Below are 18,307 nucleotides of genomic sequence, written 5' to 3' on the forward strand. Positions count from 1 at the left end.
CCCTGGGCCTGCTGCCCATAAAGCACGGTGCTCCATGTTGGAAATGCCAAGCTGAACCAGACCCACTGCACGTTTTCCAGGAGTGCACGGTCCAGCGGGATGAGGCCTCCATGTGCACAGGCAGCAAGCACAGCCCTCTTTGAGAAGTGCTGTGATTGAAATATGGACAGAGCATCAAAGCAAACAGAGCAGGTGCCAGTATGACAAATGAATGGCTTACTTGTAATAACATCCACCACTATGAGCTAAAAGCTGAGACGTTCCTCAAAAGCACTCATTGCTCAGTATTGGACTTCGTCTTTTCTTTGCTAGTGATACACGTGGGCAAATGTGTGTTTCATCGGCAGGGGGGGCAGGGGACGTGTTCTTGGAGATATTGGCTTTGTTATAGTGCCCGCCCTGAAAAAAATGAGCACTGAAGGTATAAAGCATACACTTCAACCTACCCAAATGGGGAATTATTTTTAGATAATTGCTACTTTAAAAGTATTTACATCTTGAGACATCATCTCAGGACATGTCTTTAGATATGGATGGATCAATCGTTAGTAAATTTGTGGATGTGTCATGAATTCAGAATGTCAAACAGTACATTGGATGTGGAACTGGGAGAAATTTTTCAGCCGCCAAATTTATGCGTATGGAAACAGAGGCGGATTGAGAAATATAGTAAAAATCGCACCAATACCAATTGAAATGGAAATTACTTGAGTTGATAATGAGTCTTGATTAAGGGAAATGCCTGCATTAGAGATTTTTAAAATGCATCTGAATTATTATTATTTATGTGCTACTTAATTGACACTCATCCTTTGCTAGCCTGCATTATTCGGAGTAGGAGTGTGTTGTGTGCATATGTGCGCGGGCGTGCGTGTGTGTGTGTGTGCGTGCCCATGCACACACACTGTGTCACCTCTGCTTATCTAAAATGCAAGCTCCTTCATAAGGAATACAGTCAGTGATATTGTCATAGCGATGTAATGGGACAGATAGTAGTTACACTTGTGAACACAGCATAAAGTCTAAACGTGTCAAATCACTAAGTTGCACACTTGAAACTAACATAACAGTGTGCGTCAATTATATATATAAAAAAAGTGCAGACCTTACCAAAAATAAATAAATAAAAATAAAATATAAGCTCCTTGAGGGCAAGGATTTATCGAACTCCTAAGGCCTATGTGTTCAGTGAGTGCTATTTCCACTGCTGCTTTTGCCCAGGCTGAACCCAGATCAATGGTTCAAATCCTGCCAACTCAGGCCAAGCAGGGATCTCTTCTTAACTTCAATCCCCAGCTCTTTCTGGGGGCATTGGCACATCATTATGATACTTTTGCGTAACGGCTCCTAAGTCCTGGGAGTGAAGGAGTTACCGGGAGCAGAGCTCTTCTCTCTTTCCTCAGAAGAGCTGGGTAGTAACATCTGCCAGGCTTGTGAAGGGGAACAGAGCCGATTGATGGCTGCTAGGATAGCACAATGTGTATGTGATGGAAAGCATGAATCCAAAGGAATTTGGAACGCACATAATGGAGTAATAAGGATGAATAGTTCAATTAAATCCAGTAAAGGACCAACTAGTCACGGGATCTGGAAAAAGCTTGATGATGTAAATGAAGATAGGGTCACAGCAGGGCTCCCAGTGCAACGGAAAGGTTGCCAAGGCACCCAGGCATAAATCTAAGACTTGATCATTTTCGTTTGCAATACGGTGCTGTGACAAAACGCAGGGAGGAAATGTCGCACGCATAGATGTCTATGGAGAAAGCCACCAGTCACCTCGAACACTGCCTCTTACCCCTCACACTTAGGATGGAAATTGCTGGAAGATAGGGGCTTCTGTTTGCACTTTATGTCACTCAGTACTTGACAGGTAGTGAGACTCCAAGGACGGTTTTGTGGGGCAAATGCAGACACAGCCGAGAATGGCCCCTTGAGGAGAAAGTGGGAGGTCGGAAGACTGAAATCTTTATTGGACAAAAGGTCAACATTCATGAGTGAGAGGAAAGAGGAGGTGTTTGGGGGCGGGGAAGGGACTGAGGAAGAAATTCCAAAGCAGGCTGCAAATCAGGCTCAGGAATGTGTTTCAATGAGCAGAGGAAGTGAACTCGAAGCTGTTTCTGATACATTCAGGCAGGGGTGGGAAAGAAGCTGAAGAGAGCAAGTGAGGTACGGGTTCATAGGGGAGCGCAGGCTGGTCCGTAGGGATGAAAGGGCTCTGCAAACCGTGAAATTCCCAGCAAGCTCAGGACATGTGTTCTGACCGGGCTTTTGCCCAGAGCCATGTTGAACCATCCCAGTTGGGTGCTAACTACCCATGGTGATGGCACCTTTCTTTCAGGATGAGTGTGGTTGAAGGGGGGAGTTCTCCAGATTCTACAGCCGATGCTGTAGGACAACAAGGACGGTCTCTGCTGATTTCCCAGCTCACACAATCATTAGTAACCACCAACTGTGCTGGTTACTCTCTACCTACTTCCCCGCCTACCCCAAATCATTCTCCTCCCTGTCCTGCTTAGCTCTGTGTCCTGGGATGTTGACCCCCACCCTGGAGGGTTGTTCTCCTTCCACTCCCTGGATTCACCCGTGGCTCAGCCAGTGAGAAGCAGGAGATCAGAGCTTGGAAAGAGAGAGAGAGGTCAGGGTATTTCTTCCCTGCTCTCTCCCTGCTTCTTTGCCTCAACTTTGGCAGTTGTTCTGTGTCACCCCAGCCTTGGCCTTCTCTGGGTTCTGGTAACTCTCCTTCCCCTGCCCCTTCCAGCCTGGACTGGTGATAGCTTCCTACCGTTGTAGTCTCTGGGGTTGTGCCAGGCTCCAGTGCCCGACACTAGTCTCCATCCTCTGTGTGCACTACCCCATTTATTTATTCATTTATTTTTAAAAAAGATTTTATTTATTTGAGAGAGAGAGAGAGAAGCAGACTTCCCACCAAGCAGAGAGCTGGACATTGGGGCTCAATCCCAGGACCCTGAGATCATTGACCTGAGCCAAAGGTAGACGCTTAACGGACTGAGCCACCCACGTGTCCCTGCACTAACCCATTTAATCCTTCCAACACTTTATTGGGGGCACGGAAAGATTAAGCCACTTGCCCAAGATCACACAGCGAACGGCAGAGTCAAGGTTTGATCCTATGCAGTTGAGTGTGAGACACGGAGCACTCACCACCGACACATCGTACCTCTCTCCCTCCTTGAATAAATTTCTTGGAGCACATCTAAGAATGAGAACGTGAGACCCAAAGAGCACCAAAATCCATGCTAGGGAGGCTCATATGCTAAAGCTTATTCATAGGAAAATCTCTCAGATCATAATCAACTCTTTTTTTATGCCTAATTCTAACAGGAGAGGATATTCCTATTCTAGTGGTTCTCAGCCTGGTTGCACAACAGACTTACCTGGGAGAGTTTTCAACTATCCCCATGGCCAGGCCAGGCCCCAGCCTAATGAAATCACAACTCTGGAGATGAGACTCTAACATAGATAATTTTTTAAACTCCCAGGAGATTTCAGTGTGCTGTCTTAGCACTCGGCAGCAATTGCTAGAAAGCAAGGGTTATGGGTGAACAGGCCTGACGCCGTGCATTAAGAGTAACAGCTAACAGCTAGGCAAAGGGAGGGTAAAGAGGAGCTATGGGAGTTTGCCCAAGAACCAAAGGGAAAAAGCATGATCTGGGTTCGAGTGCTGCGTGGAGGGATCCAAGGTCTGAGGACACCTTATTTTCTTATTATTACATTAGAGCAATTGCCCTAAGTCACTTGAAAGGACAGAATTCTTGTCAATGTACTTTGTTTATTGAAACAAAGCCTTTTACCCCCAAATATTCCATCAGTAAGGTCATTCTTAAACAGGGTAACTTTGGGTATCTGGAAGACTCACTTACAATACAATATTTTCGATTCATCCATAGATCGGCCATCTCTAGTGAATGAGGAACAGAGGTGTGACATCAACTGTTTATCAAAACACACCTGTTGACCTTCAGCAGAGAACAACGTTCACCTGCTCCTGATTCACGGTCACAGGTGACATTTTTACATGTTTTGGTCCTAGCATGGGTGATTGCACAGAGAGAAGGGCTCATCAGGCCATGGTAAGAACGCGGCTGAGCCAGCCGCCAGTCCCCTTGGAAATGGTCCTGGCATGAGGAAAATGCAGGCTTCGTCTATTTAGACGTCGGACGTGGTCTCCTAATTGTTATTGTTGGTTGTTCCTTTTGGACTGGGGTTAGAATATTCCAACAATCTGTTCCTGACGGCAGACCAAACAACTTTTATTTCTTTCTTATGTTCTCGTGGCTGGCCTTCTTGTTTACATGCTTGCCTGCAAAGAGCGGGTGTTGGGGTGTGATATGGCTCGCATGCAGCCCTGCAGCTGGCATAGGTCCACTGTGGCCACGGGCTCATGCTCCCCACTATTAGCCATTAAACTGAGGCGAATTCAACAAAGGTGAGCACACAGCCTCTCTTCTCTCACCCACCTCTCCGCTACAACTCTGTTCCCACTAATTCCTTCCCTCCCTGCCCTCAAAGGGCCCTGTGCTGTGTTTTATTAGCACACCCTGAAACCAAAGATTTCAGCCAGGTTCACAGGGGGAACTTTGGGCTGTGGCTCCTGGGGAAGACCTTCTACCTGCTAAGTTTCTCATCTGTGGCACCACTGACATTTGGGGCCACATCATTCTTTGTGGTGGATGCTGCCTTGTGCGCTGTGGGACGCTTAGTAGTATCCCTGGCCTCGACCCACTAGGCGCCAGGAGCACCTCCTCCCTGAAGTTGTGACAATGAGAAATATCTCCAGACATTGCCAATATCTCCCGATGGGGGAAAATTGCCCCTGGTTGAGAACCATTGTGTTAGGAAAAGATACATGGAGACCCTAACCTTCAATCTCCAGTGGACGTGGGGGTCCTGGACTAAACTAATCTTAACGACTTTTACCTTAATGCCTGGCTGTGAGAAGTGTGGGCTGTTGTCCTCTGTCTAAACTGTTGTCATGGAGATGAGGAATTAGGCCTGTTCTATACAGGATCCCCACCCCCCTCGACCCCTGGGGTGGACTGGGATCTTTCCAGAAGTCAGTTATCCCGAGGTGATATGAGTGATCTTCCCCATGGGGTAGGCTGGTTAGCTTCTATTTGTTCTTCCAGAACCTTCTCCACTCTTCTCTGCCGTGTGCCTGAATCTCACATCTATTTTCTCGCTGGAGGGCGAAAGGAGGTGAGGTCAGAGCTTTTATTTGTTAGCATCCCTCATCCCGCAACATCGCTGTAGGCTGACTGCTGTGCCCCTGGGCCAAAGGTCTCAGCTCCTGTCGGGTGTGGCGAGGGAGGCCTCTCTTGTACTAGCCTGGACCCCTGCACTGCCCTGTGGTTTTGCTATGTTCTGCCCTCACTCGTAGCTGGTGCTGGAATCAAATTCTCTGAGTTCCTGTTAAGTTAGGATAATTGAATAGGTCCTATATTTCTCGCTGGAACCTTGTCTAATGCACAAAGTCATGGGGATTTGATATCGAGAATACATGGACTTTCAAGGTCTCTTCTACCCCCCAGATTCTGTGATGCTCTGGTAGGCACAGGTGTGTGCCTCCCTATTAAGATTAGTTTAGGCATGAGTTTGTGACCCATTCTGGTTTAGTTGAAAAGGGAATTCTGCAGGGAGGCTACTGGTAAAGTTTCCTCTTAAAAAGAGATGATAAATCTTTTTCCCTTTATCCCACCTCTGGACACTGTGAGAGGGTGTGACATCCGGAGCTGCAGCAGCCATCTTGCTGTTATGAAGATAGCAAAGTTCAAAGATGAAAGGGTCTTGGTCCTTGATGACATCTTTTAGGTAATGAACTAACCAAATTCAGAACTACTCTTCCCCCAGAATTATGTTATATTATAAATGTTCTTATTGTTCAAGCTAATTTTACTTGAGGTTTCTGGTACTCGGCTTACAGCCCAAAGGACCCTTAATGCACTGTTCTAGGTCTCATCTCATTTAATTCACTAATAAACTGGAATCTTTTGTTTGGATCCTCCTTCTCTTGTTGGAATTCTTCTCTTTTCTTTTTTCTTCTTTTTTCTCTTTCTTTCTTTTTTTCATTTAATTACCGGGCTATCTTTTCTAGCAAGAAGTCCCATCCAGGTGATCCTACCTGGTGCCATTAATTCCATTACCATGTGGACACTCATGACTCCAAATGTAAATCTCTAGTCCTGATCGTCCAGCCCTGTGTATACAACTGCCCACTCAGCCTGCCCCTGGCACAGCCAATGGACAACCCTAACTTAACGTGTCCCAAACAAGCTGTTGGTGCGCCCTCTCAAAAACTTCTTCTCCTCCAGGCTTCTGTATCTCAGTTAATGACATCCTTTTCTTGTAAAGGCCAAAATATTAGAGTCAGGCTTTACTCTTTTCTTATTCCATGGCATGAAACTCTTACCCTACATCTAATTGTTTAAGGTTATGTTCGAAACATTTGTTTCTTACCTCTTTCACCTCTCCCACTCTAGTTTAAGCCATGAATGTCTATCTTTCCCTTAAGGGAGCAGCCGGTCTTCCTGGCTCTTCCTGCTTCCTCTCTGGCCACTCAACAGTCTGTCCTGAGCACATCAGCCCAAGTGAGCATTCTCAAAGAAGTCAGACCTTGTGAATCCCCTGCTCAAAACCCTGCAGTGATTTCCTGTGTCGCTTAGAACACATACACTCCAAAGTCATTATCCTGGCCTCTAATGCCCCAGATGTTTTAGACCCTAGACTGCCCTCCAAATAACTCTTTACTGCGACCATATGGGCTTGTTTATTTTCCTCAAACGTGCCAAATAAAATGACCTTCACACTTACCACTCCCCATTCTGGAACGTTCTTCTGCCAGCTAGAGTCACGTCACATCACTCACTTTCTTTAGGCCTCAGCTAAACTATCACTGCCTCTGAAAGAACTTCCTTTACCGTGACCTAAACTAGCATTCCTTTTCATTCTTGTCTCTTTACTTTGCTTTATTTTGATTCTTGCAGTTCACCACTCCTTGACGATCAATTACATATGTATTCACTGCTTATTATCCGTCTCTCTGACTTGCATATGAATTCTGTGGGAGCAGGGATATCTTTTTGCTCACTGCTGTGTCTTCTGCACTGGCAGTGGTAAGATTTGTTGGGTGAATGAGTGGTTCAAATGCCACCATCCCCTTACGATATAGCAGGGAGCTGAAGTAGAATCTTAGGTTACAAAGAAGGAAGAAGGGCTGCTAGGATGAGAACACAACCCTTGACTCTTCTGGTCCAGGGCTCTTTCTATTGCTTTATACTGTCACCTACATATATGAATAAGCTCATGATTATTTTTTCTTCAAAAGTAATTTGCAATTTTATAGGGAACGAAGTCATCAAGTATAGAAGTGGGTCTCTAATTAGGCAACTTGTGTCAGCAAGCGTGCAGAGAGATTGTGTGTGTGTGTGTGTGTGTGTGTGTGTGTGTGTACAGGGGTGGTAGGTAGTGCTGGGAGGTGATGAGAGGTGCACAGGACCTTTCTGGGTTTGGAAATCATATCACACCACAAATCCAGTCAATACGTAACCTGGACACTTCTTTGCCCTATAGCAAGGGCCAGGGGTCGAGTAGAAGCATCTTCATGAGTGAGTGAGCTTTCTAAGTTTTTGGAAGCAATAAGAGAAAGTGAATCATATAACCTCTTCCAGACTTTTAGATCTCAAATGGGTAGAAGAGAGATTAAGGAAGCCAATAGTAAAGCTAATTGTGGAAGACTTGCCTATCATGTTGAGATCCTGCATGGGTGTGTCTGAGGCAGACCCTCCAATATGACATCCAAAGAATAGAATGGGGACTTGTGTTTAGTATCAGGGTCAGATCTTTTAGGAACAAACCAGCAAATTCAGGTCAGCCTGTGGTATTCAAATCAGATGAGAAGCATACATGAAGGTGTTAACCAAGTAGCCTAGTTTGTTATATAAGCTAATAATTAAATCTACCCTTTATCAGTTGAAGATGATGTGTTAAGTGCTATTCATAATAAAACCAGTACCCATTGCTAGCATTTGTTTTTTGCTTATCACATGACAAGAATATTTCTAAGTGTTTAATAAGCTCATTTGATTCTCATGAGGACCCTTGTGAGGGAGGCACTAGTATTTTCTACATTTTGCTGATCAAAAAGCTGAATTCTAGAGGGATTATGAATTCCCTAAGATTGCTCAGCTGTAAGTGGTGGAGCTGGGATTTGAACCCAGGCTGTCTGAACCATAGCCTGTGCTATATTAAGTTGAATACTGTGCTCTCTCATTTAATGCTTGAAATTCTAGGAAATAGGTACTATCATCCCCTCTTTATAGTCCCTGCATTGTATTACTGTAAAACGATACTGGGACTTAAGCCTCGGTGCGTTTAGCTTGTGAGTCTTGAAGAAATTGGTCATCCTCCTTGACGTTTGTGACTGAGAAATGTGGACAGTTCTCTATGCACTGAAAACTATAAAACATTGCTGAAGAAAATTAAAGAAGATCTAAATAAGTGAGGGAGATAGAATGCGTTCATGAATCAGAACACTCAATATTAGTAAGATGTCAGTTCTCCCCAGATTGATTTCTAGATTCAGCACCATCCCAATCAAAATCTCAATAAGCTTTTTTGTAGAAATTGACAAACTGATTCTAAACTTCATATGGAAACACAAAGGACCTTCTTATAAAAGAAGAATAAAATTTGAAGACTCGACTTCAAGATTTAATAGAAAGCTATTCAAATCAAGATAGTGTGGTATTGGCTTAAAGATAGACAGATTAAAGGAACAGAAATGTGTGGACAACTGATTTTTGACAAAGGTGCAAAGAAAATTGAGTGGGGAAACATATTCCTTTCAACAGATGGTATTGGCACAATTGGATATCTATGTATGAACTTCAATGCATATCTTCCATCATATAAATATTAACTCAAAATGGGTCAGAGATAAATGTAAAACCTAAAACTGTAAAATTTTTAGAAGAAAATATAGGAGAAAATATTTGTGACCTTGGATTAAGCAAAGATTTCTTAGTTATCACACTGAAAAGCATGATCCATAAAAGAAAAAAATAAATAGGACTTCACTAAAATTAAAAACGTCTGCTCTTCCAAAGACCATGTTATTAGAATGAAAAGACAAGATAGAGACTGGAAGAAAATATTCACAGTACATACATCTGACAAAGTAATTGTATCCAGAATAGATAAGAAACTCTCAACACTCAATAATAAGAAAACAACCTGATAAAAGAATGGACAAAATATAGGAATAGTCATTTTATTAAAGAAGACTTACAGATAAGCACATGGAAGATGCTAAGTAAAGCCATGGGAAGATATCACTGGTCTACGGCCATACCACCCTGAACGCGCCCGATCTCGTCTGATCTCGGAAGCTAAGCAGGGTCGGGCCTGGTTAGTACTGGGGCACCTGGGTGGCCAGAGTCCTGGGATCCAGCCCCACATCAGGCTCCTCCACTGGGAGCCTGCTTCTTCCTCTCCCACTCCCCCTGCTTGTGTTCATTCTCTCACTGGCTGCCTCTCTATCAAATAAATAAATAAAATCTTAAAAAAAAAAGATATCACTATCCACCTATTTGGATGGCTAAAATTAATAGAACAATTCAACCATACGTAGTGCTGGCAGGGATGTGGAGGAACTAGAATGCTCACATACTACTGATGGACGCACAAAATGGTACAACCACTTTGGAAAACATTTTGTCAGTTTCTTAGAAAGTTAGGCATACGTCTACCATGTGACCTACTCATGATCCTAGGAATTTATCCAAGAGAAAAGAAAGCACATGTCCATACTAAAACTTCAATGCAAATGTTCCTAGAACTTTATTTGTAAGTGCTTCAAACTGGGAATAACCCAAGTAACTATCAACAGGTGAACAGATAAACACACTGTGGTCCATTCATACAAGGAATACTACTCAGCAACAGTGAAAAGGAATGAACTATTGATACACACCGCAACATGGATGAATATCACAATAATTATGCTGGGTAAAAGAAGCCGGGAAAAAAAAGGGTACATAGTGTATGTGTCATTTATATAGATTTCTAGGAATTAAAAACTAATGTATAATGGCAGGAAGCAGACTGATGGTTTCCTGGGGATGGGATGGGAGTCAGAAGGGGCAAAATGTGGGATTATAAAAGAGCATGAGAAAACTTTTGGGAATCATGGATACGTTCATTATCTTGATTGTGGTGATAGTTTTACAGGTGTATATGTCTGTCAATATTATCAGAGCTCACAATTTAAATATGTGTAGTTTATTATATGTCAATTATACCTCAATAAAGTTGCTAAAAAAACCTCAAGTAGTTAATGTCTATGAACATAGGATTATATGTGTATGACAAGCCGGTATGAGGGCACAAGAGTATACAAACCCTTCCCTAGGTAACCGGGGAGATAGACAGACAGACACGCACATGCACACACACTAATCAAAAAACTTGTAGAGACTAGGGATACTGCTTTCAAGTTTTTAGGCCAGATTCTTTATTCCCTTCACCCCGCCCTCTACGTACAGTTTTATATATTACTGAGGTTGTAGTAAAGCCTCTGAGTTTATTTTCACTTCAAAAGGTTTTTTTGAAATCTAATGCCTTGAGTGCACAAGATTCCAGACAGAATTGTGGGGGTGGGGAGTAGAGAAGTGACGGGGTAAGATGCTGACCTATCACCCAGCGGGTGAGAAGTGCCACCTAAACTTTCAGCTTCTGGAAGCGGAATTTTGTAATGAGCTGTCACTGTATTTATCACCTAACAATTACTGTAATTGGATAAGGTGTGAAAAAACCTGGAAAACATTACTCTGTCAACTACTTGGTATCTTTGATGAAGCTGTCTGTGGCGGGGTCCCAGCTATAATTGCAAATCAGCACGCAGCCTGTTAAAACGGTTTAGGTTCTTTCCATCCCTTTATTCTGCAGGCTTGCTGTATGGCAATTGTTTTGTCAGATCACTAAAGGCAGTAATATGATTAGAACATCGTGATCTTGACTTTGTATATGGTTCAGTCAACATTGCATGGGGCTGGTTCAGCTACAGTTCAAGAAGAGCAGAGTGAAGTCTGAGCCGTTGCTAGGTAACGGTACTGCATGCCCAGGGGCTCTCCTTAAGGTGGTACTTACCTTAAAGAAGAGAGCACGGTCTCAGGTCTATCAAGTTCATAAAAGTGATTTTGTTGGCATACTTAAGGTGGAACCAGCTCACAGTATCAGATACAATTAAAGTAATTTAAAATAATAAAAACAACTGGCAAATAGACTGGAAAGCATTGAGACAGCTCTGTTACGAGCCACATTATCTCAGGGTTGCTTGTTGTCCACAGAATCAGGAAAAAAAGGCTTGGATTTGATCATTCTAAGATCAAATTCTAGGCCATTTGATTTTAGAATGTTCCTGTCAATGTCTTGAGGTATTGTTACTCATAATAAAGATTGTCTCATCAAGGAAACCATCATGCTTTGGCCAACAGTGCCAAGATCATATCTTCTTTAGTTGTTTCCATGTTGATGCACTGTACCATCCAGAGGGCCTCTATGACCCTCTGGTTCTTTTTACTGCTTTTTTGCCAACCAACTCCTTCATTCACATAGCCTTCCTCCAAACGGGCACAATGCAGCCACTTAGTTTTCTGCTAACATATAATCACACGTACATCCTCCTCATTACTGTACCCCCAGATCAGTGGGGCTCAAGTTTGAGATGCTTTCACACACTTCTATTTTATATATAGGTGGATGATTTCTTGGCTTCCTTCCACAACTGGCTAATTATATCCATTCCGTTTTACTAGTTTGAATGCATTTTATGTATGCATATTACTAGTTTAACTCCAACAGCAGCCTTATTTCCAAGGTTTTTGGAGACACCTAACCAGCCTGCCTCCATCTTTCTTGCTCACCATTCGGACCTTTGATTCGAGTCCAAGATTTGCCATAAACTAGCATGTGATTCAGTGAATCCATTCATCTCAGGTCTTCAATATGACTGTTAATAACTTGGGCACAATATTTCCCCAACTCACAAGGATGAAAAAAAATTTTTTAAGGGGAGAGCACTGAGCATGAAAACTGAGAATGAGGTAGAAAGATTGAAAAATAAAGGCACATGTAATTATCTTCTGAGCTATTTTTGATACCTGATCTGTAAATCTAGGAAATGCCATCGTGTTTTGGTTGAATGAAGTAATATAACTTGGCACTCACTCTATAAATCTAAATCTATTATTATTATTTTTAAGTTTTATTTATTTATTTGAAGGAGATAGAGATGAGAGAGAATGTGAGCAAGGGAGGAACAGAGGGAGAGGGAGAGGAAGAGAATCTCAAGCAGAATCCCTGCTGAGCACAGAGCCCAAAGAGGGGCTCGATCTCACAACCCTGAGATCATGACCTGAGCCAAAGTCAAGAGGCAGATGCTTAACTGATGGTGCTACCCAGGTGCCCCGAATTCCACTATTATTATTGTTATTTGATTTTATGTAATAACGGAATGTTTAGGTTAAATCAGCACCTTAATTTCCAGCCTAGTGGCAGATTCTTATTTTTATTTCTTTTCCCTCCCTAAAACTGAGAAAACTAACATGCAGCCTTTAATGACTCAATGTCAGATCTCCAGGTGAAAATTTTAAAATTCAGGCAAAAAATCCAGATATATAACCTTTGTGATGGTAACGTCAGAATTAAAAAAAAAAAAAAGGCATGTAACTATGTGTTCAATAGACATTGATCTAGATGGTCAGATGTGTGGCAAAGTTTCATCCAGATCCCCACACAGGAGTCTTTTCCACTAGTGTTCTCAACCTGTCAAGGAGACCATCCTTGCCTGCACCCATTTCCTTATTCTTTATTAGGTATTTTCTGGAAGTTTGTTTCTTCTCACATTTGAACTCAACTATGAGGAAGACCATCTTTCAAGACATATTTTCCATGAGCTAACATGATGGTTGCAAACCAGGATGACACCATCCAGAATTTCTCTCCTTACCAACTGTCTCCACCCTGTAAGCTATCCTGACAGAATCAAGCACAATATGCAAGCCTTACTAGGTGACTTTTGGCCTCTGAATGAAGCATTTCAGGGTATTCTGTTTCTATTTTTCTTGAGTTTCCACAAAGTAATTTTATATCCTTAGGAGCCAAGAAGCATTTCCCGTAATTAGGGTTTGCTACTGGCACTTGCTCCTTGAAACATTCATCTGTCCAGCTCTCAGATTGAGAGGACTGCACTGGAATTGTGGGGTTTGGAGCAGGGTGGTCAGCAGCAAAACAATAGTATTACAATCACCGAGAAGTCCACTCCTCACCCTGGAGTCCTGCATAGAAGGTTCTAGAAACAATGCTTCAACTGTATCTTGAGATCTTATGAGTCTTTTTATATGTTAATTGGAATTACTAGGAATGGGCAAGAGGCCTTTTGGCCAGCACTGAACTGAGCGGTCACTGATTAGCTCTGTGTAACTGGTATTCTCTGGGTCTCAGTTGCTTCAACTAAAAAACACTTGAAGGGATTGAAAACAAGGGGCATCTAAGGACTCCCTGAGACAAACACTATTAGCATCTTTGTACTTGTCAACATTTCTCAGCCTTCTTCAGGTCAGTGGAATGCTGGTTAACCAATTCTCCACTTTCCTGGCTTGTTTGCTAAAGTGCCCCATACCTTCTCTCTTTTTATCTACACTGCTGGAAGTGAAGGATCCTGAGATGGTGGGGCCACATGGTAGAAGAGGCACAGATGCCAGAGGAAAGCTGCCCGAGAGAGCCAATTACTGTTGCAGGAGTGAGGACACAACTGTATTGTGCTACAACACCAAGATTATAGGGCTTACTTGTTGCCGCAGCTCACTGCAATGCTAGCCTGACTAATGTATTCTTTCAGCCCTACAGTTCTGTGTAGGCAGTGTACAGGGCCACGTCAGAAAGAGATTTGAACGTAAGAAAGAAGACTAGGTGGAAACCTACTGTTTAATTGGATGTCGTACTCAAAGATGCTTTTCTGAGTGAGCCAGGGAAAAGAGCAAGGGGCTCTGGGTAATACTTAAAGGTTAGGGGATGCATGGTTCCTTTAGTGTAACAATGACTCTGTCTGTGTTACAAGGCACTGGTCAAACCGGTAGGAGTATCTTGGGGAAATAAGGACAGAGACCCCCTTCATCTATAAGAACTCAAAGTAGGTCTAAGGACAGAAAAAGCTCACCGATTCCTGTACTTGTGGTGTTAGTGTGGAGGCGATGAGTACAGAGTCACCTTGGACTTCTCGGTGATTGTAATACTATTGTCGTCCTGCTTGTAGATTTTTTTTTTTTTAATTGCAAGGAAACTGACCAGGTCTGGGTGGCTGGTGATCATTTGGGGAAAAATAGACTGTTTCTCTCATGTTCTCAGTTTAGTCCTTTTTCAGAATGGATTCCCACAGATAGTGTTTTCATCTTGACTTATTTTTACTGAGTGAAAGTACCATTTTAAAGAAACCCCCAAAGCTTCATATTTTAGAATAAATGAGACCTCTTTCTGTGGGAAAAGAAAGCCACAGAAGACACTGGGAAACCACATGGCCCCATGTTACATCAGGGGAAGTCTGGTAGGGATGTGAAAGCCCATCTCTGCTCAGGGGTCACTTTCCGTGTTCCAGCTCCTGTTTACTTCCTGGACCTCGGTCAGGTGTCTTTTTGACAGTAACATTCCTGCTGCAGAGCTGGGCTTTGTGATCCACAATCAGACGCAGAAAGCCTTCAGCAATCCCATCCCGGGGAACTCAATTTTCCTTGATTTCAATGAGAAAGTTAAATCTCTGTCCACACAGTGCTTCTTCACAGGCTTTGCAGCTCTTACACCTGTAGGACCCTTCATCTCTGGATATGCTTCCCATTTTCCAGACAAGCTCGGGGGACCTGCATCCCCCAATAAAATTCCTGTCTGTGCTAAATTGCCTTGTAGTCGTGATTTATACCTCAATAAAACTACATCTTGAAAAGGAGAATGGGTTTGATTCTATAGCTGACATAATTTATGCCTGTTTTAGTTTTGGAATGCGCAGTATTTACGCAAGGGGAGAAGTCTTTGTGATGACATGTATATACCTACATCTACAGAACTAATGACAATGGGGACAGTGGAAATGTCCCCAGGCATCTAAGTACTGGACTCCCATTCCTACTGAGAAAGCACCCACAGACTCAAGCAGGGGGCCTCCAGATTCTGGGATCAGGAACCCCCACGAGGCTTGCTTAAATGATGTATTCCTGGTCTTCACCTTAGATCTCCTGATTTAGATTCACTGTGAATGGGGTCCAGTAATTTGTTTTGAGAATCTTTGCTGGTGATTCTGATCACACCAGAATTTGAGAAACATTTTCCTTCAGGTGAGGAGATCAAACCTCTATTTCTGGTTTGAAATTAGTTACCACCAATTATTTGCTGAAGAAAAGGGAAGGGAAGTCATGCTTTTTTGGATGCCTTGTTTGTGTCAAGCATTGTGACTGACACTCTTAGAACATATTATTTAAAATTTTCCAACGGTCTAACAAAGTTGGCACAATGATCCTCATTTTGCAGAAGAGAAATTGGAGGTTCAGAGAGGGTAAAAAATATTGGTAAGTAGTGGGGTAGAGAGTTGAACCCAGATCTCTTTGGCTCCAACCAGCATACATTTCCCATGAAGCCACATTCCCTGATGATTCCACTGGGTGTTTTCTGTGCACCCAGAATTGCACCAAATGTTTTAGGGTTCATAATAGGTCACCCTTTAATCCACTGAGAGATATTATGAGAAATTTCTTAAGGAGATGATGGTAAATCTTTTCATTCACTTGAGGGAATTTCTTCTCCCTTATACTGTGGACACGCAGTGCACTGACCAGAGACCCCACTTGAGAGTGAGCAATCATCTGTCAGCTCCCGAAGATTGGGTGATGGGTGGCTCTCAGCTGAGTCCTCCCGAGATTGTCCTCAGCTGAAGAGAACCTCTTCATGCATGTCATACCGTCCCCCGCCCATCCCATGACTGGGCCAGGCAGGGGTATAAAGGCCTAGCACCCTTACTTCCATTCCAGACAACTCTTCCCATGCACGGAAGACTATGTGGTCAGCCTGGGTCTTAACTATGACTGCAGTGTAGTCCAGCTCCCCTCCTGCCTCATCCCGCTGCCTTTGTTGCTTATAGATATTCCTGAGAGCATCTCCCATAACCCCCTGCATGCCAATCTCCATCTCTCCAGAGTCTGCTTCCCTGGGAACTTGACCTGTGATGTTGTTAAATCGAATTTTCCTTGTGGATACATTATGGTTATATTTGGGCAGTGTGACGGGCTTAATTGTGTCGCCCTCCAAATCCATATGTTCAAGTCCTAACCCACAGTATCTCACAATGTGACTTTATTTGGTCTTTTAGGAGTTGGGTTGGATACAGGGCATTCAAGGTAAAATGAGGTCATGTGGGTGGGCCCTAATCCAATATGACTGGTGTCCTTATAACAAGAAGAGATTAGGACACAGACACACACAGAGGGAAGACCAGGTGAGGACACAGTAAGAAGGCAACCATCTGCAAGCCTCAGGGGAAGCCATACCTGCTGACACACCTTGATCTTGAACTTCCAGCCTCCAGAACTATGAGAAAGTAAATGCCTGTTGAAGCCATCAGTCTGCAGTACCTGTTACGGCTGTCTGAGCAGACTAACAAAAGCAGATTTAGAGGTATTCATTTCAGTCCTTATTCTTTCATCTTTACTCTCAAGGAACAACCTGGAAATCTGAACAAGTTAAATTATCCTTGAAGTGTATGGAGGAAAGCTAATAATTCTCAGTGCATAAAGTTTTCATATTCCCTAAAATAGGTCATATTTATTTAAGGGGTGAGAAAAGAACATGTGTTGGGGCACCTGGGTGGCTCAGTTGTTAAGCGTCTGCCTTCGGCTCAGGTCATGATCCCAGAGTCCTGGGATCGAGCCCCGCATTGGGCTCCCTGCTCAGCGGGAAGCCTGCTTCTCCCTCTCTCACTCCCCCTGCTTGTGTTCCCCCTCTCACTGTGTCTCTCTCTGTCAAATAAATAAAATCTAAAAAAAAAAAAAAGAGAGAAAAGAATATGTGAATTCCTCCACTTCGTTGCAGCTCCCTTTTTAGGATGTCGCAGACCTATGGCAGGTGTAAATACACACTTTGATGACGAGTTTGGACCTGCAGTGAACTTGTATCGAATGGGAAAAAAGGGACACAATTTTTAAGTCCTGTCAGTCAACAACATTTTGGCCATTCGTGAAGCAAGAGTCCAGCTGGATGTTTTTTCTTTAGATAAACCATCACAGACCGTGTCCAACTGCTAGCTTCCTGCCTCAGTAGAAAGGGGAAGAGTGAGGAATGCCAAAGAAAAAGTTTTGCAGTTTAAAAGATTTTTTTCTCAGCATTCTTGTTTTTCCGAGCCAGCTCCATCGCCAGGGATGCATTGGGAAACTGCCTACCAGCTTTCTGACAGTGAAACAAGACAACCCTGAATTGTCATCTGCCAATTTCTGTGGTGTAAATACCCCCACCACGGCCCCTGTTAAGTTACCTATGTGAACTCACTGGGAAGGACGAGCCCAGTCAGGTCTGGGGAGCTGGAACGAGCTGCCTCCTGATTCCTACAGAATCGTGAAGGAAGGCTGCCTGCTGCCCACCTCTCTGCAGCTCACGATGGCCCTCCGGGTGTGAGCATGCGCTCTCCGCCTTCCCTCCATGTTAGTGTTTGCACGGGTAGCTCGGGGCGTGCTTTCACTTGCTGAGTTGTTTGGTAAAGGGCTTGCTTTTAAGAGTATTTATAAGCATAGCACAGATTTCCCCCAGGGTGTTTCTGACCGTGACCTCACGGTGTCTTCATTGCAGCTTCCCAAACCAGACAGTCACAGCACAGGGGGCTCAGGAGAGCAACCCAGTCTAACCTGACCCAGATTCCTAAAGGCTCCATCTCTCCCTTAGCCTTTCCTTGCACACTGCTTCTCCCATCTTCTGCCTTGAGTGATTTCTTTGAGCCGCATAAACTCTACTTTCTATGTGCTGTAGGACTCGGAGTTTCACCGGAAGCCTCTGTGGAGGGTTTAGAATGTGCCAAACGCAATTATAAGCAATTTGCATACTTCGGCATCACAACAACCCCTGCAAAGAGGTGCTCTTCTCACCCCATTTTATAGATGAAGAAACTGAGGCACAGAGAGGTTCAATAACTTGTTAAGATCCTGCCACTTGTGAGTGGCAGGGCTGGGATTCGAATCAGGCAGCATGGCTTCAGGTCTGGATC

The 18,307-nt window shown here is 43.5% G+C and overlaps 1 protein-coding gene across 2 annotated transcripts in view; it reads right to left on the bottom strand.

Annotated features, from left to right (window-relative positions):
* The window catches only part of NEDD9 (neural precursor cell expressed, developmentally down-regulated 9), a 181,988-nt gene that overhangs the window by 92,165 nt on the left and 71,516 nt on the right, over positions 1-18,307 (bottom strand). The window lies entirely within an intron of this gene.

The sequence above is a fragment of the Ursus arctos genome, unplaced genomic scaffold (genome assembly GCF_023065955.2).
Source record: "Ursus arctos isolate Adak ecotype North America unplaced genomic scaffold, UrsArc2.0 scaffold_31, whole genome shotgun sequence".
Taxonomy (NCBI): domain Eukaryota; kingdom Metazoa; phylum Chordata; class Mammalia; order Carnivora; family Ursidae; genus Ursus; species Ursus arctos.